The sequence below is a fragment of the Microtus pennsylvanicus genome, chromosome 5, assembly GCF_037038515.1.
Source record: "Microtus pennsylvanicus isolate mMicPen1 chromosome 5, mMicPen1.hap1, whole genome shotgun sequence".
Lineage (NCBI taxonomy): Eukaryota > Metazoa > Chordata > Mammalia > Rodentia > Cricetidae > Microtus > Microtus pennsylvanicus.
In genome coordinates, this window is record NC_134583.1 from 70,780,773 (window position 1) to 70,802,591 (window position 21,819).

The following is a 21,819-nucleotide window of genomic DNA, read 5'->3' on the forward strand; positions in this document are numbered from 1 at the left end:
TAATCATTTTCTTCTCTTCCTTCTGCTTCCCCCTTTCTATCCTCCCATTTTCTTTCTCAAATTCCTGACTTTCTCTTTTATAATTATCATTGTTTTACACACACACACACACACACACACACACACACACACACTAGCAGCAAACTGGCCTACAAACCCAGGGACATTTTCCAGAAGACCTAAGTAAAGGAGAGAGAGGCCATCTAGGACTTGAGCAACACTGGAGGGTACCGAGGGAGGGAGCTCTGTGATTGGGTCAGATTTATTAACAGGTGCACATTGATAAAGTACACTTACAACACACAACAAGGTGGTAACCCCACCATTGAGTTGCTGCTCCTCTACCGGGAAGGTCCAAGGAAGGTCACCAAGCTGTGGCCTCAGCAAGCCCTCCTCAGTCCAAGTGAGTGCATGACACCCCCTACCCTGCCCCTGCCCCCTGGGTTTTATTGGGTCACTTATCTCCAGAGAAGACCATCCCCATTGAGTCAAGCTGTCCCATACAATGATCATCTGAACGAATTTCCATAGCTATAATTTTGCTTCTGTTGTGGACTGTAATGTGAAAGGGTCCTTCGACCACAAAGAGTCACGACCCACAGGTTGAGAACCTCAGTTCTGAGGGGTCTAACATGGTGTGGCAACTGCTTTAACTCAAAATTAGCCTGACAGACAGAACATGAAATTCAAGATTCGACACTGCTGCTTTCTTCCCATTTCCACCTTCGCTCCTTCGCTTGGTCTTTGTTTCTGATACCCTGTATATTCCTTGTGTGTCTGTTGACTTTAGTGTTCATTTATCTCTTTCTGTGTGTGCCATTCCCTCCCTCAGTGTCTCTGTGGGTGTGTCTCTGTCTTCCTGCTCTGTCATGCTGCTAGGTGGTTGAATTTGACAGGCTTCTTTGGAATTCCATCAGCCTTCCTGACACTGAACACCCAGATCTTTTGTGGAACAAAGAGCTTTTGGGAGAGAGAAACATCCCTTGAAGTAGGTGGATGCAATCTTATTGTCCAGGGATGGAAGGAAGGAACCTCTCAATGTTGTTCTTGCAGTAAAAAAGGCCTCTGAAACCCTTGCAACTGTTTTTACACTCAGGGCTTTTATTCCTCTGGTTGCTCAAAGACAGGAAGATAATCCTGAGCACTCGTTAGTGTGTCCACGGAGAGCAGAATTTGCTGGAATTTAGGATTGGTTTCCTTTGCTGCTGAAGGGGGATAAAAGTTCTGTTACAGGGGGAAGGTTTGCTGTCTCCTTTTCTAGACCTCTCCCACCCCAGGTTCACAGTTGCTTAGCCCTCGTTGGGTGGGTGTATGGCCAGCAGGTATGCTGAGATCACAGAAGGGATGATGCTGAGTGTCTTCGTTCCCTTTCCTGTGGCTGTGATAAAATAACAGGTTTATTTGGCTCCCAATTCCAGATTCCATCATTGCGAGGGGAACTCAAGGCAGCCGAGATGTGAAGCAACTAGACATATCACATCCATAGTCAAGAGCAGAGATCGCTGAATTAACGCGTGTTCACCGGGGCGCAGCTCCCTGTATCCACTCTTACAGTTAGGATGCTCAGCTAGGTAAGGGTGCCACCCACAGTGGTGTGTCTTCCCACCTCAGTTAACAAAGTCACGATAATTCCTTACACAGGCCGAAAACTTCTAAGACATCTAAACAATTTCTCATTGAGATCCTCTTCCTATCTTCCTTAGGTGAGTCAGTCTCCGGCAGTGATCAAGCCTTTGCTGCCTTTCCCTGCCTGTATCCCCTCAGGGTCCTTACCTCGTCTGGGCATCCAGTCTAGTAGAAAGTGACTCCTCTCCTCAGTGGCCCTAGACCCAGGTCTCACAGGCCCCTTGTTCACTGGAAGGGGACCCTGATGTCCTATTTGGGGTGCATGCACTCCAGTTCCAGAGACCTTTGGTGGAATGAGAAGCCCTTCTTGACCATGGGGTCATGGTGAAAAAGATCTCACTGGGGCCTCCAGAAATGTTTCCGGATTCTCTCTGGAATAAGCACTCCTGCAGAACTGAGAGTGGAAGAGAGGAGATGTCACTGGGGAACAAGAGCCTTTGGTGACACCTCTTCCACCCTTGTTAGTGTTAGAGTACTTACTCCAGAGAGTTTGCACAGCATAGCCAGGCATGAAAGAAGTAACAGCCAGGCCTGGTCTTTTCCACTTCAAATCAATCACCAGATCCCTTTGATCTGTGAACACTGTTCCTATTGGTTCCCTTGAGATTACCATATCGTAAGGTCTCCCCCCCCCCCACGAGAACTGCTCAGGAGAACTACCTAAGTCTGTCAGACTAACTCAGGCTCCAGGCGGAGGACACAGCCTTGCTACGGTCTCTTCAGTGAATTCGCTATTTAGGAAGCTTCCGTTTACTGCTGGTGACTTTCAGAATGGCCTCTCCTAGTTGCTCAGCACTAAGGACCCTGAGAGAAGCATTCCCAGAATCAATAAATTTGGAAATGATGACCCTTCGAATAAAACCTGCAACTTGAAATATCTTCAACTCTTTAAGTTCATACTAGACACCAGAACAGTGGCTTCACTGTTAATAGTCTGTGAAGAAAACACAAAAACTTAGGAGCGGTCAAAACTACGGAAGACAGGGCTGAGAGGTGGGTCAGTGGTAAGAGTGGCCACTGCTCTCGCAGAGTTCACGTCCCAACCCCCATATCCAGTGGCCCACACCTTCCTGTGGTTCCAGATCCAGGGCATTACATGACCTCTTCTGGAGTGTGTGAGGACCTGTACTCACATGTATGCAAGGCATATGTACACATATACAGAGACATTTGTCTCGCAGAATTTGAAATTTGTCTGTACACACATAATTTTAAAATAAGTAAAAATTGTAACTAATCACTGTGTGTGATTAGGTATTATGGGCCCTCAAGACACATGACTGACCGTGAGAACAAACTCATTTCTGTTTGTCCTTGATAATCCCTGTGCTTTCTCAACAACGGCCATCGTGACGAAGACAACTGCCAAGAACAGAGCCCTGATGTTTCCGGGAGCCCTTGGACTAGGAGGATTCATTCAGAAACCAGACAAAGCCACCACTTAGGGCTATCTTTCCAAGTCCTCAGCCATCCATAGACTCTCTCTGTTCCCTCAGCTGGTTACTTTCAAGTGAATACGGTCCTGTTTGCTATCTGGAGCTTTTTTACCTTGATAAAATTCAACTTTTCTTGGGGAAATTAATTATTTTTCCTACTGTAGACCTGAGCTCTCCTTAACCTCAGAGGTCAGCATGTGACCTAGCCAGGCCATCATTAGGGAGAACACATCCCTTTGACCTCAGGGATGGGATAGGAATGACCATGAGGCCTGCAGGTAACCAATCTGAGCTGCTATGACTCAGCTCCAGAGACCAGAATGGGAACCTGGAAAAGCTGCAACCCTTTTTTACCAGGAAAAAAAGATCTATAAATTGTGGGTGAAACCTGCAAGAGCAGTCAGAGCTCAAATACTGGGGGAAGAAACAGATGGCCTCGTTTGGTTTCTGGCCCCAGCTGTGCCAAAGGCCGGCTATGACCTTGGCTTCTCAGTTGTTTGAACTGATGCAATTCTGTTTTCTTTGGTCAAATTTAGTTAGATCTTTCATCCCATGGGGCTGAGCAGAGCAGGCTCTTCTTTTAGCTTTGGGTCCTCGAGGCAAAAGTGCATTCATATCCTCCCTGCTCACTGCTTTCCTCTTTGTGGGGCAGGGATCAGGATAGAGGGTGAGATGGGGAGGCTCTCAGAACCTGTCCCGACTGTTCGCTCCACCAGCCGCACGCCTCCCGGTGTTTTTGCCCTCCATGACCACCTTCAGCCCTGAAGCTAACAGTGGCACTCAGTGTATCCAGCTCGTTTTAGAACCTGTAAAGTGAGACTTCATGGTGCTCAGCTCTCTCCCTCGTTAACACACTGCTTTTCAGTCTGGGTGATGCAGGCCGAATGCTAAATGTGGCTGCGTCTGGTTTGCATTCTGGAGCTTGCCCTCATCAGCGAGAGAGTCTGTGCTCACACAGCTGGGCTGCACCGGCGATTTCTTCTGACAGCTTAGAGCTGTGGCGGTACCCTCTCATTGATGGCCATTATGTCATTATGGAAAGTATAGGGACATGGGAGTCCAATCTCTCCGAGTATCTGTTATATAACTGAATAAATAGATAAATAACCTTCTGTTTAAACCCACTCTTCCTCTGATGGAATCTGAGGGGGGAAACGTGAAGAAATAAGGTGGCCAGTTAATACACCATCAACAGCATGAGCAATGGTGACATCCTTTAAATCCCATTCGTAAACTATTTTCGCACAAGTCAGGAAGACTTTTAGCAGCTGTCTCCTGTGCTGGGTACCTTTTGTCAACTGGACACATACTAGAGTCACCTGGGAGGAGGGGACCTCAGCTGAAGAAATGCCCAGGTCAGATGGTTCTGTGGCCAAGTCTATGGGGGCATTTTCTTAATTGCTAGTTGATGTGCAAAGGCCAAGCCCACGGCTGGTGGTGCCATCCTTAGGCAGGTGGGTCTGGGCTATCTATATAAGACAGGTAGGTGAGCAAACCAAGGAATACCAGAAAGCAGCATCTCTCCATGGTTTGTGCTTCAAACTTGTGCCTTGGTTTCCCTCAGTGATGGACGTATAACAAACTAAAATGAACACTCCCTCCCAAGGTTGCTTTTGGTCATAGCACTTATTGCGGCAACAAAAGTAGACCTCTTTTGAGTGACGTGTCCACCTTTGGGCAGACAGGAAGACACTTGTTCTTGAATGCCAACATCCGATGATGAAGAGAGAATAAATCCAACTTATCAGGCAGAAGTCTCTGGACTTTGTGTGCCTTCAGAGGTGGCATCTGCCCATTACACAATGTTGTGGGGGCCTGGAACATTGGCCAGAAAGCACAAAGGAGTGCTTCTCCTATCAGCTGATACTTTAAATGGACATATTTGCATTCTGCATGCAATCAAGTAACTGTCTTGAGTCTTGACTTCGTTTTGTGCACAGAAAAACAGCTGTGCTGTGAAATGGAAAGCTGAGGTGTGGCCACAGTCGATGCTGACATCTGGGCACACACACACACACACACACAAAGATGCCACAGCACACTCTTCACCCAGCTCTTTAGGTGAGTAGGACTTCCAAAGAGCCTTGGGGGCTCATAGAGGCACACATTAGTGTTCCCGAACAATATTTCCACACTGCTTATGTTTTGAGTGGAAGGAACGTGGTGCAGAAGGAAGGAAATGAATGTTTGGAATGGTGCAGGAGAATTGTCTATATTCTGTCAATCATATTTTAAATAAACGCTGATTGGCCAGGCAGGAAGTATAGGCGGGCCAACCAGACAGGAAGTAGAGGTGGGGCAATGAGAACAGGAGAATGCTGGGAAGGAGGAAGCCCATTCTTCCCAGACTCCTACCCAGACCACCAAAGAAGCTGTCCCGCTGAGAAAGGTACAGAACCATGTGGCTAACATAGATCAGAATAATGGGTTAATATAAGTGATAAGAGCTAATAAGAAGCCTGAGCTAATGAGTCAATCAGTTTATAACCTAATGTAGAGTCTCTGTGTGATTCTTTTGGGGGCCTGCTGGCTTTGAGACCTGGTGGGGAGACAGAAAGCCCCAAAGCAGGCCTTTCTTGTTACAGAATGGTGCCCAACCTAATGTTACATTTGGAAGAAAAAGGAAACAAAGGAAGGAGGGGGAGAAGAAAACAAAGCAAATGGGATGGAGGGGAAGGAAGTGAAGGAGGGAAGAAAGAAGGAAAAAGCAAAAGAAAAGGGGGGGCAAAAAGAACCTAGATGATCAGAATTTTGTGTCAATGCTTCAGTCTAGTGGGGAATGGCCTGGCTTGGAGCATGCTTGCAGAGAGTGGATCAAGGTAGGGTATGTGTAATGCTCCTGTGTAGAAACCCCAGCTGATTTGTTTCTTACACTGTGAAAGAAAGAAAGACCCACAAAGTAGTAAAGAGAGCCCTCAGTTCCTTTTACAGCTTTCTTCTTAGAAAACTGGGCTTCCCAGTGAGGTGGAGAGTTCCTGCCTGGATCCACACTGGCAGAGCCCAAACACGCAGATGCCATGTTGACAGAGGAAGTCAGGGAACGGTAAGCTTGCTGAAGAACTGGATTCTGTGCTTCACATTGACTCCAGGAGGCAGAACGGCAGCCTTGGTGGCTTAAAGCCACTCCAAAACAAACGCTTCTCAGACTTAGGCAGAGTTCAGAGGAGACAGAAACAGTGGCAGCCACAGCCAAGCACGTGCCAGGATAATGCCCTTGCTCTCAGGAGGAGGCCCTCGTTTCCCTTCACAAACGCCACAGGGAACAAGAGCGAACAGAATTTAACCGCCGGCTTCCCCCGCATCATAGAGCAAACAACTCCCTTCTAATTAGCGCCTGCATGCAGCCCAGTGCTGCTGGCTCTGGATAACACTCCAAGATGGCAGCAAAGTTACAGCTCTCAGATCCTACAGGGTCATTGTGGGGCCAGAGCACTGCCACCCACATGGTGACATGAGAAAGAGGTCTGAAGCGGACAGCTAAACTCTGGACACAGTGTGTGGCTGTTGTTTGATCCTTCAACTTGGTGCCAGCAAAGTCAGAGAGTGGTCCAGACCCCTTGCCACTTTGGCAGACAGTGTTACACATCATGAGCAATGTGTACCTGTGTGTTGGGGGTAGATTGTATATGTGTGTGTGCCTGCATGCGTGTGGGTTGTGTCTTTGTATGTATGTTTGTATGTGGATTTGCATGTGTTTGTAGGGGTTTTGTGTTTGTGGAGAGGGTTACACATGTGTGTGTGTGTGTGTTGGGGGACTTTGTGTATATGTATTTGTGTCGTATGTTGGGGGACTTTGTGTGTATGTATTTGTGTCGTGTGTGTATGTATTTGTGTGGTGTATGTGCATGTGTGTGTGAGTGTGAGCGCATGTGCGAACACACACGTTTAAAATGAAAACTCACATTTGAATTGGACATTTTAAAATAAAAGTTACACTGCCTATGTCCTCAGTTTACCACTTAGGGGTTCTATTTGAGACCCAAACCCTCCGCCTTCCTCGTTGCCCTCCTGGACACCCTCCTGGTTGCCCTTCTGGTCACCCTAGATCAGTCCACTCTCCAGCCACATGACCACTGCCTTCTGCAGGCTCTGCTGGGCTGTTTGTTGTGAATAAAAGTCCGAGCTATTGAATGGATGTTGGGACACTTTTATGTGCTCACTAAAGAAAGGGACACAGTTTGTCACAATCCCCTGCAGATCTTAGCGAGCCAAAGCACCATTGAAGCTCACAGTGTCCCCGCTTGCCTTCTGGGAATCTGTCAATGTTTACCACGTAGCTTTTTCTTGTCCTTTGTAATCACTGTAGCCAAATGGGGGAGTGAAGCTTTGGGACACAGACAAAATCTACAGGGGCTAAAGAGGAGGTATGGAGCTCAAATTCTACTTGGTCTTAAAAATAAAAACCCAGAGTCAGCTGTCTGGGTAAATGCTGAAAGATCAGAGAAACAAAGGAGCGAAGCACAGCCACCTCTTACTTCACCAACTGCTCAGCTCCGTCTCTGCCCTGTCTTATCCCTGCCTTCCTCCACCCAACCATATCATTTCCTGTTGCCTCCTCCCAGATGCCTGGGATTAAAGGCCTCTACGGTTAACTAGTAGCTAGTTCCTTGCTCTGATCTCCAGGCAAGCTTTATCTGTTAGAGCACAAACAAAATATCACCACAGAGATGGTCGAATGAACTCTCTGGAAGGAAACCATCTGGTATGTTTTATTTTCGTGTGCCATGATGGGCTATACCTCATCTCATCCAGGCAAGCCCAGGTTCTTAGCTCTTTCAAGGCAGTGACTGTCAACAGACATCCAAGGAGCTCTGGTAAATGTTAGTTAATTAGATGTCAAGAATATCAGCTGGAAATAAACAGAGTAACTTCATAGCGAGATAGGCTGACAGAGCTAACATCAACTGCTAATTAAAACGAGGATTGAATACGGAACAAAAATAAACCCCGGATGCAGAACCTCTGCCTCTATTTCCATCTCCTTTCCCTCTGGTTATAAGGCATTGGTTTTTACATCTCGGCTTAATACTTATTTCAGATTATATCCTAGACCCTGTAAAACTGAGCATCTATATGTTGTCACCGTCTTTAAAGAGAATTGGACTTGGGCTGGTAGTTAAGTCATGGGAAGATCAAACTCATTCTTGTAGGCATGTTCTTAAACTCTGTTTAGGGGTCCTAAAGTAGCCTTTATTTTAAGCTTTAGAATATTAGGATCTTCAGGAAGCCTTTTTTTACATGCCCCAGGTGATCAACACAGTCTCTCCCCTCTGACTGGTTCTAAGCGAACATCCACCAGCCATGGGTGAGTTCTGAGGACTGCACACCTCACAGCTCTTAGGTAGCAGTTCTTGCCCAGTCCTAGGGTTCCATTCTAAAAATACACAGCTTAGTATTGAGTTTGAAACTCAAAGAGACATCAAGGTGGCATCCTGGAGCACTTTCTTTGCATAGCTCTTTCCTCTCTAGCATGCTTAATATTAATTACAAAATGTTTGGCCTATAGTTCAGGCTTATTACTCACTAGCTCTTACATTTAAATTTATTTTTATTCATTTTTTCTTCATCTATGTAATGTCACATTGTCATGGCTTTTACCAGTCTGCTGGCATCTTGTTTCTTTTTTTTAATTAATTTATTTATTTTTATTTATTAGTTTATTATGTATTCAGTGTTCTGCCTGCATGTATCCCTGCAGACCAGAAGAGGGCACCAGATCAGATGGTTGTGAGCCACCATGTGGTTGCTGGGAATTGAACTCAGGACCTCTGGAAGAACAGCCAGTGTTCTTACCTCTGAGCCATCTCTCCGGCTCTTTTATTTTTTTTTAAATAAAAAATTTATTTATTTATTGTGTATACAGTGTTATGCCTGCATGTATGCATTCAGGCTAGGAGAGGCCACCAGATCTCCTTACAGATGGCTGTGAGCCACCATGTGGATGCTAGGAATTGAACTCAGAACCTCTGGAAGAGCAGGAGGTGCTCTTAACTGCTGAGCCATCTCTCCAGTCCTAGCATCTTGTTTCTTGGGTGGCTGGCTCACATCTCTCTCAACTCTGCCCTTCTTTCTCCTTGTAATCAGTTCGGCTTTCCCACCTAGCTATATTCTGACTTGCTATAGGCCAAAGCAACTTTAGTTATCAACCAATGAGAGCAACATATATTCACAGCATTTAGAAGTACAGAAGGAATATCCATCCCACAGCAAACCACAGCTTGTCTCCTCCCCTTGTCAAGACCACTGTTTGCTAGGGACGCAAGAGTGAGGGGTGCTTCTAGCAAGAAAAATAGATTGTTAACTTTGAGTTCCAAGTTCCTTAGATTAATAAATAGTTTGAGCATTGGTGAGGTATACCTTTGGGATGGGGATAGAAAGGGGGAAAGGAAAAGCCATCAAAGCACATGGGTGTTCTATTTGTTTTCTCTCTGATCCACGGGAGATATGAGCTAGCAACTTCCTGCCATCACAGAACAGACCTGGTTCCCTGCCCAGCATGCCTTTCTCACCCTGATAGATTCTTGTATCCTCTGAACTGTGAACCAAAGCAAGCTTCTCTTCCTTTAAATGACTTCTGTCAGACCTTGTCTCTAAGTAATTCAAAGAGTGCTCTTGTCATGTGACAGGCCTTGTTATTTCTTCTTTCGGGAGTGATGGTCATGGATCACCTGTTTTCAGTGTAAAACTGCAGTTTGTCGTGGGCAAATATATCTGATACTGGCTACTTGGTTGTGGATAGAAATGGAAGTTCTTAGTGCTTTCATTTATTGGTGTGTGTGTGTGTGTGTGAGAGAGAGAGAGAGAGAGAGAGAGAGAGAGAGAGAGAGAGAGCGAGAGAGAGAGAAGAAGAAGAAGGAGGAGGAGGAGGAGGAGGAGGAGGAGGAGGAGGGAGGGAGGGAGAGAGGGAGAGAGAGAGAGAGAGAGAGAGAGAGAGAGAGAGAGAGAGAGAGTCACATTGTTGTTGCTGCCAGCATGTTACCAAGAAAAGTAGTTAAATGGAAAACAGGACCTGGAGATCAGAGTGGAGCAGAGAATACAGCTGGAAGGGGAGACTAAGAAATAAACCACTATGAAGAGGAACAGCAGAGACCCAAAGGCTGAATATGTCCTCCTCTTCCCCATCTGGAACTTTACCAAACATCAAGGCAGATCCATCTAGTCCTCGGTACTGACGGGTGACACAAATGCTATGCTTTTATTTTTGTTTTTTAATGAAAGAAGATTTTATTTGATCTCACGGTTCAAGATGATCTATTTCATCAAAGCTGAGAGGAGAAGGGGTCACATGGCATCTCCAAATTGATTTGTATGAGTGTGTGTTCTGCGTGCTTGTGCGTGTGTGCGTGCGTGTCCATGTGTATTCCGGAGTGTATGTATGAGAGTGTACATATGCATGAAGGCCAGAGATAAACCTTGTTCCTCAGGACACTGGCCACCTTTGGTTTTTCAACAGGTCCTCTTACTTTGAACTGGAATGTGTTAATCTGGCTAGCTCTGCAGTAGCATTACAATTGTATTTTAATTAATAAAGCTTGCCTGGGGATCAGGAGAGTAAAACAGCCCCACTGGTCAGCTTTACAGACCAGGCAGTGGTGACACACACCTTTAATCCCAGTAGCCACACTAGCTGCCATAGAAACCGGGCAGTGGGCGTGCTTTTGATCCCAGAACTAGAGAGGATTATGAAATCAGAGGAAACAGCTCTCAGTCACAGTCTCACTTTAAGATATCTTGGAGGCAGGATCAGCATTTCGGACTGAGGTTGAGGTAAGAGTCAGGGGCTGGCTGCTTTGCTTTTTGGACCTTCCGGTTGAACCCTAATTTCTCTCTCTGAGTTTTTTATTAATAGTGCTTCATTTTGGGGCACAGATTTACAGAAAAAAAATGTTTGTCCATGGTTTTTTAGCCACCAGCTCTGTTAGAGCTGGAGCTAGCCACCTGGGTTCATGAGAAAAACTAGCGCTCCCAGCTCCCATCAGCCCAGTTTAGCTTCCATGTAAAGATGGAAAATACACAGAGAATCTGGATGTTGTTGTGTTGTATTTGATTGTTTGACTGCTCAGGAAGGCACAACAGCTGCTAAAAGACATTTGAGTATAAATGCTGCTGGATTAATCCAACCTATATATTTGAAAATGCCTTGACTTCAAAATTTAAGTCACAAGATACATTACTTTGGAGAAGAGATTTTGCTTTTTTTCCCCATAGGAAATGAGAGGCTGTTGATTCATTCTGGCTTAAGAAAAATCAGATTTGATTGAGGAAGACCCCCTGAAAAATTTCCGATAGAAGTGGATGACCCTGATGCTCCAATGTTTCAGACCTCTGTTTCTGTTTCCTCTGAGTTTCACAGCCAGAACAGCCTCAAGACTGCTGGCTGAGATGATCCAGCCTCAAAGAATACACCAGTCATGACTGACCATAATCTGAAACTTTCTTTAGGTCCCCATAAGATTATCAGCACCCCCCAATAAGCAGGAAGTAGCCTAGAAAGCTACCCCCACATTGCCCAAAAATGGATTGTGGATGTTTGTCTTTGTTTAGAGTGTTGGTTACAAGTTGTTACAAATAATGGTCAGGAAAAAACCTTAAAAATGGAGATTAGATTCAGAGTTCTTGTTTTGAAAAGAAAAAAAAAAGGAAAAGTGCTGTGGGATAATGCTCTTGTACCCTGTTCCTACTGCACGTACTGGCTTTGTGGGAGCCTAGGCAGTTTGGATGCTCACCTTACTAGACCTGGATAGAAGTGGGCGGTCCTTGGACTTCCCACAGATCAGGGAACCCTGATTGCTCTTCGAGCAGATGAGGGAGGGGGACTTGATTGGGGGAGGGGGAGGGAAATGGGAGGCAGTGGTGGGGAGGAGGCAGAAATCCTTAATAAATAAATAAATTTAAAAAAAAACAAAAAAAATAAAAAAAGAACAGGAAAAAAAAGATTTGTTACCTGTAGTGGTTTAATAAAGTGCTGATTGGTCAGTAGCCAAGCAGGAAGTATAGGCAGGGTGTTCAGACTGAGAGAATTCTGGGAAGAGGAAAGGCTCAGCCTAAAGTCACCACCCAGACACAGAGGAAACAAGATGAAAATGCTGCACTGAGTAAGGTATCAAGCCATGTGGCTAAACATAGACAAGAATTATGGGTTAATTTAAGTAGTAAGAGCTAGTTCATAATAAGACTGAACTAACAGTCCAGCCAGTTTATAATTAATGTAGGTCTCTGTGTGTTTCTTTAGAACTGAATGACTGTGGAACCAGGCAGAGCAGAAACTTCTGTCTCTATAACTCTGCAAGCTTCCACGGCAAGCCCTTAACTGGCTGAGCTATCCTTGGCCCCAGCTGTTAACCTCCATTTAACAAACCAGCTGGCCTGACTATATTTTCCCCTGGGCTCTTAGCCTGAGCACTTGAATAATGGTGCTTCCATACAACAAGAAAGGCCAGTTGTAGTGATTGGCAGAGGTTGGGAAATGTGAGCCAAATTGTATGGTAGGTAATTGTCTGTAGCCAGTGACTGCCCTCAATCCCAACTCTACAGCTTTCCCCAACTTCCTGGCCATAAAATCCCTTCTGTCCTCCCTGTCCATTCACCCAGCAGGAAGGATTCTGCTCTGGCTTCTGTAGGTTTATTGGTCACTGTGACAGGCTTCTTTTTGGATGCATGGCCTCTGACCAGCATGCATTTTGCTCCTCGAGCTGCTTCTTAATCAAGCATGTGGGTCACTGGAGTGTCAATGTGTGTCCTGCCCAAGCTGCAGGAGGAATCTGAAAGCTCTCCAGTGTTGGACAAAAAGTTTGCTCAAAGGAAAAAAACAAGCCTGGGGGAATGCCACAGAGGGACCAGAGCAATGCATACTAGCTGCAGTCAAACAGAACAAGTGATGAGTAGTAATAATTCATTTAGATCTGTATATGCTCGAATTTGCTCTTTTTTAAAGAAGATAAAATTCTGGTTCCTTAGCTGTGTTAGACCCTAAATTAACCTGTAAGCCCCACCTGCCCAAAGACAGGCAACTTCGTGGAATTCTGGGAGTTGTAGTTCTTGAGAATAACACCAAAACCTCTTGGGAAAGTGAGGTAGTCAATGAGTTTTGTCCATAAAAGCCCCAACATCACGTGTCTTGGGGCCACTGAGCTTGAAAGTTTCCAGAGAGCAGTCCCAACCAAATTTCATCTTGGTTGTTATAGAAATTTTTAGTAAAAGCTTGCTTTAATTCAGTCAAAATGGTTCAGCAGTTAAGAGTACTTGCTGCTCTTGCAGAAGACCTAGGTTCTGTTTCCTAGTACCTATATGGTGGCTCACAGCTGTCAATAACTCAAGATCCAGGGATCCAATCCCTTCTTCTGGCAGGCACATTCATACATACATGCAGGCAAAACACTTGTGTATATGTATAAAAATAACTCAAAAAAGTTCCGGCTCCATTTCTGGACTGGTTTTGCAGTCCTCAAATCTTGCAGAAGCTGCATATAACATCAGCATGTGAGGCCTGCTGAAGCTTTCATTGGGCATTTCTAGGTGGATGGGCAATGTTAGATTCCAACCCCGCCCCCAAACCCTCCAAATGGCAGCGCCACTGACTGTGTCTAGAATGACAGCTGGGCTCAGCTCAGGCTGGACTCTAACAGGATAAACAGAAAAACTGAGGAACACTCAGCACTCCTCAGAAACTTGTAAAACTTGTGAGCCTGGTTTCTGTCTACCAGGAAACCCTCTACCTCCGGCAAATGGGCATCTAGTTCCCTATTAGCACATATCTGTAACACATCTACTTAACTATTAGCACATACCTGTAACACATCTGCTTCCCTATTAGCACATACCTGTAATACATCTAGTTTTCTATTAGAATATACCTGTAACACATCTGCTTCCCTATTAGCACATGCCTGTAACACATCTGCTTCCCTATTAGCACATACCTGTAATACATCTAGTTTTCTATTAGAATATACCTGTAACACATATCCAAGTCCCCCACAGATACTCTAAACTTCCAGGCTGTTCTGGATGTCACATCTTCCTCCCTGAAGCCATCCTGCCCCCTTCTTTATAACTAGCAAGGCTTTCCCACCTTCTTGCTATTCTCTCTGCCTCCCAGGAGGCAGCCAAGGCAGCTCTGGACTCCCCCCCAAATGCTCCTGACTATTCTCTCTCCACCCAAGTGTTAACCACACTGCAGTTTCCTATTCCCCATAAATCTCTCCTCTCCGCCATGGTGTGGTCTGAGGCCCAGCTGGTATGGTTTATAGATTCACCTTCCCCAAGCCTGAGACCACAGAAGGAAGAGAAAGAAGCTGAGAGCCTGGTTTTATGTTTTGCATTCCGTCAGAAAGAAGGCTGGCTGTGATGGAATTTGCAAGCAATTAATTTGGGTTTAGTAACTCTGACTTTCCAAATCCAGATTTAATAAGTCCCATGGGGACCCCCAGGTGCTGTGTTGACGCACTTGGCTCTTTAGCTGAAGATGGATTGAATGCAGCTAGCAAAATGTCTGGACCTGCCGTTGTGAAGGAGAAGTAGATTAATATTAACTGCCTATGAAAAACCCATGCCAGCTCTGACTCCCAGCCCAGCCTTTTCTCTCCAAGAAGCTAGTTAGGATACAGGATTCCCCCACCTCCCTCTTGCCACAGATCACTGCTAACAGCAATGCAATTGTAAACCAGCCACTGTTCACCTAAGAAATTGTTCCTTTTGATATTGAGGTGGGCTGAGGCACAAGAAGAAAAAGACGACTTCACCTCAGAGTCTGGTTGCAGCCTCTCACCAGCCAGCTAGGAATCAACATTACTTTTATATAAAGATTTTTTTTTTCAAATGAGAAGGTTAAAATAAGAGCGAACCCTGCCTGTAGCCTGAACCATTGTAACCTAACCCTTTCCCTGTTACTTCCTAAAGCTCATAAGCAAGACTCTAACTTTGTTTATAGTGGAAACTATTAACACCCTTAACAGCTCTCTGATGAGCTAGGTTTATCTTATCAACTTTAATCCTATCCTCTTCACCTCAGGAGCCACTCTGTGATTTCCCTTATATTCCTTAGCAATTTTAAAAACAACTTCTGAACCCACCAATATCCCTTATAGACAGGGAAGTGTGACTGCCTTGAGAAGCCCATATCCATGACCTTGGGCATGTCGTCTTGCCCTAAGCCAGTGGTTCTCAACTTTTGGGTCTCAACCCTTTAGGGGTCGAATGACCCTTTCATAGGGGTCCCCTGAGACCATGAAAAATACAGATATTTACATTATGATTCATAACAAAAATAATTTTATTGTGGGGGAGTCACAGAAACATGGGGAGCTGGATTAAAGGGTCGCAGCACTAGGAAGGTTGAGAACCACTGCCCTGAGCTCTTTTGCTAATTATTTTACTTGATTTTGTGCTAAAAAATAGAATCTTTTTATTTTAACCCACAACTCTGCTTCATACTGGTGGACTCGGAAATTATTTTCTGTAGTGAACTCAAGGATCCAGTTTTGCTTGAACGGCAGGCTCCGCCAGGAACACCTCAGGCTATTGCAGGGTGGAGTTGTGTCTCTGGTCCACACTTGCTGCTGCAGACACTTGGACTCCTCTGTCCCAGAACAGTGGAGAACCCTGTGCACCCCAGACTGTCGTAAGCCCCCAGGTGCTCCTGTGGAAATATCCACTTTCTCCTTCCTTTCTTGTGACTGAGGGCGGAATATCTCCTGGGCAGAGATGTTTTCTTTCAAAACCTGTCCCCTCCCTCTAGGCACCTGCCAGTCAGTTCTTTAAAGTGTGGCCCTCTTCGAATACGCCCCCCCCCCCGGGGTGCTGCTGGCCTGCTGGAAGGCAGGCGCTGGCAGAGAGAGCTGCTGCTGTCTGCATTGGCAGCTTGTCACATTTGCATCTGTCTTATCTTTGGAAGCTATAATCTTGCTGCAGGCTGTTCAGTGGAGGAGGATTTATTAAATCAACTTTATTGAAGTGTAATTTACACTGATAAAATTCACAGATTTTAAGTGCACAGCTGATAAGTTTTGACAACTATATACATCTGTCTGCTACTTTAATCCAAAGCATTTCAGTGCTCCGCCCCCCCCGCCCCACCTCAATGTCATTTATACCCCTTCCGAATTCATCTCTATCCTACAAGCAGCCAACAATCTTATTTCCATCAACACTGATAAGTTTTGCTGGTTTGAAAATCACATGTAAATACAGTTAATGGCATGCATTCTTAATGTCAGACTTCTTTTACTTCGTTCATGGCGAAGTCTCCATGATCTTACATATTTTTCAGTCCTCTGACTGGCATTGCGTTTCCCTAGTGGATTGTATTCTGTTGTATGACTATAGCACAGTTCTTCATATATCTGCGAACACTGAGTTTGGGTTATTGTAAATGAAGCTGCTATGAACATTTTTTTAAGGATTTTTGTTGACATGGGTTTTTAATTCTTATATATGTGTGGTGTGTGTCATATGCATTCACGAGTGCTTGAGTGTGCACACACATGCATTCACATGCAGAAGCTGGAGAAGAATCTCAGGCTGAAAAACAACTATACGTATAGACCTAGTCATATCAAAGCTGAAATGATCATGTTAAATAGATGATCAAATTTATGGTGTGCAGGCCTCTTATCCGCTGAGCCATCTCCCCAGTCCCTCACTGAGGCCTCTTGGATGTTAAAAGGGATGTCAGAAATCAAACACCTCCCATTCCTTTCTTCTCTGCTTCCCTGTGTTGTTGGTAGCTCAGACATCACACTTCTTGGGCTAATCCTGGGAACTGCTTAGGCTCTGGCTTATAACTCACCCCCAGGCCTCACCCCCTAACATGGCTGCTGTGCTGGCTAGTTTGTTGTTGTTGTTTGTCAACTTAACACAAGGTAGAGTCATCTGGGGGAAGGGGAAACTTCAACTGAGAAAATGGCTCCATCGGATTGGCCTGTATGAACGGTTTCTGCACCCTGATAAGCCTCTCCACCGATGCAATAATCCAAATCAGACCAAATCAAACCAAATTAGAAAAAGCCCAGTTTTAATAGATACCAATGCTCCCACTCCTGGATGGCTTTCCAGCTCCCTAGAGAGGAAACAGGAAAGGAAGCCCAGTAAATCATGTGGTTTTTCTCTGGGGGGTAGTTTAAATACCCTGTGGAATTAGTCTTGAGTATCTCTGGGGAGGGGTCATCATTTGGTGGACTTTCTAGGGGCGGAGTCTGGATTAAGGCAGCTCCAGGGGAAAGGGCTTGGGGTGAAGCTTCCATCCGAATATTCCAGACTCTTTGGATATAGGAATGCCAGGGGCTAGGGTGACACTTCCAACCGAACATGCCAGAGGCTGGAGTACAACCTTTACCCAAACACTGTAGGCAAGTCTGTGACGCTTTTTTTTTTTTTTTTTTTGTTAAAGATTGATGTGGGAGGGCCCTGGCCACTGTGGGACAGGTAGTCCTGTTTGTACAGAAAAGCAAGCTGGTGAGCCATGGAATCAAGTCAGCAAGCAGGAATCCTCTAGGGCTTCTGGATCAGCTCCTGCCTCCAGATTCCCTCCCTCCCAGTTTGAGTTTCTGCCTTGGCCACCTTCAGTGGACTGTGATTCAGGAGATGAACCAAACAGACCCTTTCTTCCCCAAGTTTCTTTTGGTCATGGTGTTTCATCATAGCAATAGTAACCCTAACTAAGACAGCAACCCATGTTTTTGGCTCCATGTCTATAAAATATGTTCTCATTGTCTACACCTGTGCCTGTCCTGTCTCCCCCCCCACCCCCTCCACTCATCCGAGCTTTCTGTTTCCTACATGATCTCTTAATCTCCTGTCTCCTCTTAACCCTGTTCACACCACACAGAGTTCCTAGCACATCCTCCTACAACTCCCTTAGAAGATCAATTTGCTCAGGAGCGTTCTGTAGTGGTTTGAATGATAATGGCACCAATAGGCTTCTGTACTTGAATGCTTGGTCTGGAGTAAATGGAACTGTTTGGGGAAGATTAGGAGGTGTGCCCTTGTTGGAGGAGGTGTGTCACTGAGGCAAGGAATGGCCCATGCCATTCCTTGTCTCTCTCTGCCTCCTGGTTGTGTCTCAAGATGAAAGCTCTCAGCTACTACACCAGAAACTTCCCTGCCTGTCTACTGCCAAGCCTCCTGCCAAGATGGTCATGAACTCACTCTTTGAAAATGGAAGCCCCCAACATGCTGTCTCTTCCATGAAGTGCCTTGGTCATGGTGTCTTATCACAGGAAGAAAAGTAACTAAGATATCTTCCTTCCCTGACTCTACCTGACCCTGCATGGACCTTCACCCTTCTCCTCCTCCCATGCCACAGTAATAGTGTACCCATTAGCTATGCCCAAGCTACTCTTCCGTCTAGCACATTATCTATCCTCTCACGGTCCAGTTCACACCTCAAGTACCAGCTCAACCGTGAGAAGATCCTGTAGACACCTTTTGTACTGTTCATCCATTGGATTTGCCTCATAGGTGAGCCCATGCTGGGACATCACTCAGGAAATTCTCTGCAACCTGTTCTCACTGTGGTACTGGCCCTGGGCAGAAGCTCATTCTCTTGTCTAGAAGCAGCCTGGTTAGGGGACTCACCCTTCTCTGGGCCTTTCTTCCCCATGCCTGCTCAAAGCATGTTCATCTGAGTAATCAGAGAAGGGATGCGTCCTCTGCCCTCTGAAGAACCCCCTCCTCTCCCCACCAAATGCTGCTTTCCTCACTTCCATCTCTTCCCAACGCAGAGAGCAGGGGATCTACTACTGAGCTACACCCTCAAGCCTTCAGTTTATTGTGAGATAAGGTCTCTCTCTGTAGCGCAGATGGTCCTTAACTTGTGATACCCCTGCCACAGTCTCCTGAGTATCTCTGATTCCAGGAGTGTGCCACCATCCCCAATGGAGAGTCTTTTCAACTTTGGAATTATGTTAGGATAAAAGGTGTCACTGAAAAAAACCCACAGTACAAAATACCTTGTATACACACACACATATCACATACACCACACAGCACACATAGACCACACACACACACGACACACACTCCATACATACACCACAACACACAACACACTACACACATACACACACTCCACACACATATACACCACATGCACAGACACACCAAATATACCACCTATACACAGCACATATACACACACCACATGTACACAGCACACACACACTCATTCACACACAGCACATATATACAACACACAACCACACATATACCATACACACACACTCACATATACGCACACACACACACACACACTCTTTAAATGCCACTCAGGTTTCATTAGTTTGGGTAGCAATCTGTGGTGAGCCCACAAGTATTGTACAGTGAATGTACGGCTGACACATCTATTGGACTAATCCACGGGAAGTGTATATGTACATATCCACATGGAGAACCCAATTTTGCAGAGCTTCGGGGACACCCGTCCTTTGCATCCTTGGACTTGACACTGTCAGTTCTGTAGAAAACTTGTGAAATCATGGCATTTCTCCCTTCTATAGTCTCCCAGCAGTGCATAAACCTGACTTTTCCCATAGGACAACCCGATACCTCCCCACACAGTGAAGCCCTGGGGTAAAGACATTCACTCAGTCAAACCTTTGCTCTCAGAGTCAAAGCCTACTCCTCACAGCTTTATTGACAGCTGACTAATAATAAAGGAGCCCCATACAGGAGGCAATATGTCTGCTCTAACAGAAGACTCAGGAAGCTGTAATCTGTTCTGACTTGATAGGCTACTAATATTCTGTATTTACCCTCCACCTTAGTTTCAACTACCATAAAATCATAGCCCAGGAAATTAACTGTTTATACAGGAAAAAGGCTTGAGTCACTAAAACTAGCTTCAGAGAGAACAATTCTCACCTGAGCACCCTGCTGGAGTCAAAAATCAAGGTCCCCAGAAGAGATTCCATTTAATGCAACCAGCTAGACGCTAACACAAATCAGGTGTGCAGGTTAGTATAGTTACCAATGCTGTATTTTCCAGCCACCAGGAATGTGGCTTCATAGCCACGCCCCCTCTGAGACATAAGGTGCCTCCTTTCCAGATCCACCTGCTTTTGTGACTCTGTGAACATGCATGCTTGATACAATTGTTACCGCCTGTGGGATTGCTAACTTGTCTGTGCCTATATAAGCTGAAAGTTTTGTGGAGATCACCCCTCCTCCTCCTCCTCCTCATCTTCCTTCTCCTTCTCGCTGCTTCTTCCTTCCAAAGAATAAAGAACATGTAGTGGTAATGTACTTGAGTTGATTTATTTCATTTTACCCTTCGATTCAATTAATCAGGTTTTCACTGCCATAGTGAATCTTTCTGGACCCTGAGAGGTTTAATGGGCTTAACCCTAAAATAAACCTTGATAGCAATCTCTACCATTCTTTCTTCACAAGAACAGATGAAATCTTTGTCAGAAGTGTTGGGGCCTCAGTTTCCTGTTTGTCCTGGATCCGTCTCCTCTGCTAACCTCTCTCCAGGCCTTCTACCATCTTTGACCAATGACACACCCAACTTTGATCTCTTCCTGCCACCCAGTCTGACATCCTTACCACGGAGTCTTTAGCATTCCAGCCAAGTCTTTCTTCCTAACAACCCCCAACCTTGGGACTCGTTTTCCATGCCATTGTTGTTAGCCCACTGTGAGAGTAATGGCTAGCCATGTGCTCTGGGTGTCCCTGTAGTGACAGCATGCCTCTGCTACAAACCATGGCAGTCAGAGGAGGGTTATAGCTCACTAGAAATTGTTATGCCCAGGTCACAGGTACCCTCAAAAGACCAACACAGAGACTGAATCCTATATGTAAAAGCAAATAGCTTTATTCAAGTTCGAACTTGGACTCTTCGTGTGTACAATGCACATTGGCACAATCAGAGAGCCTTGAGCTCAGCTGGGGTGGGGTTTTTATAATAGCAGGGGTTAAGGTTCAGGACCCTGATTGACTGACATTTGTCTAGGGGTGTCTTGGTGAAATGGGATGGGTATGTGCTGGGCTAAGGGACACCAGGTGATCCTATCTACAATAATTAGAACTAGGAATTTCCTTTGGAACATTAGGTACTTCCCCTTGGATAATGATTGGTCCATTCCTGGGTGGTCCCTGGGTGGTCCCAGTTTGTGGTCTTTCCTGGAGTCAGGTGTTGCTTTAGGGTAAACGGAGACTCTGGCCCACTTTCCGATTGGTCTCTATTGAGCTTGTCTTGGCAGGTGTGTGCCAAGCTGCCCTGGGAGAGCTGCCACCTCTGTCCATTCTCAGAGAGAATTTGTGGCTAGAGTCTCACTTACAGTTGCTAAGGAGTCAGTGTTGTTCTTTCTGCGGGGTTGGAGAGAAAACACGAGACACACGATGCTCCCATGTGGGTGAACTTTAATGGGGGGGGGGTGACGACAGGTGAGGGACAAGGGTAAAGAGACAAAGGAGAAAAGGGGGCGAGTTATGGCATCCCCCCGTTTTTAAAGGGGGATGCAGGTGCGTCTGGGAGAATGTCCTGCGCATGCGTGGCTTTCCATTGAGCTGGGATTTGTAGTTCGGTGGGATGCTGGGAATTGTATTCCAATGAACTTTCTGTGCATGTGCAGCCTTGTCTCCAAAAGGAACAGCAGTCAGAATCCCAGAAACCGCTGAGTAGCAGCAGGTTGGGAACTGGACATTGTCATGAGGCTCTTCCTGAATGGATGTCACAGCCTGCGCTCCATGGGATGGAAACCAGCAAGGGAATACTGTTATCTCCAGACCCTCCCTCGCATGGAGGATGGCTCTCAGGTGC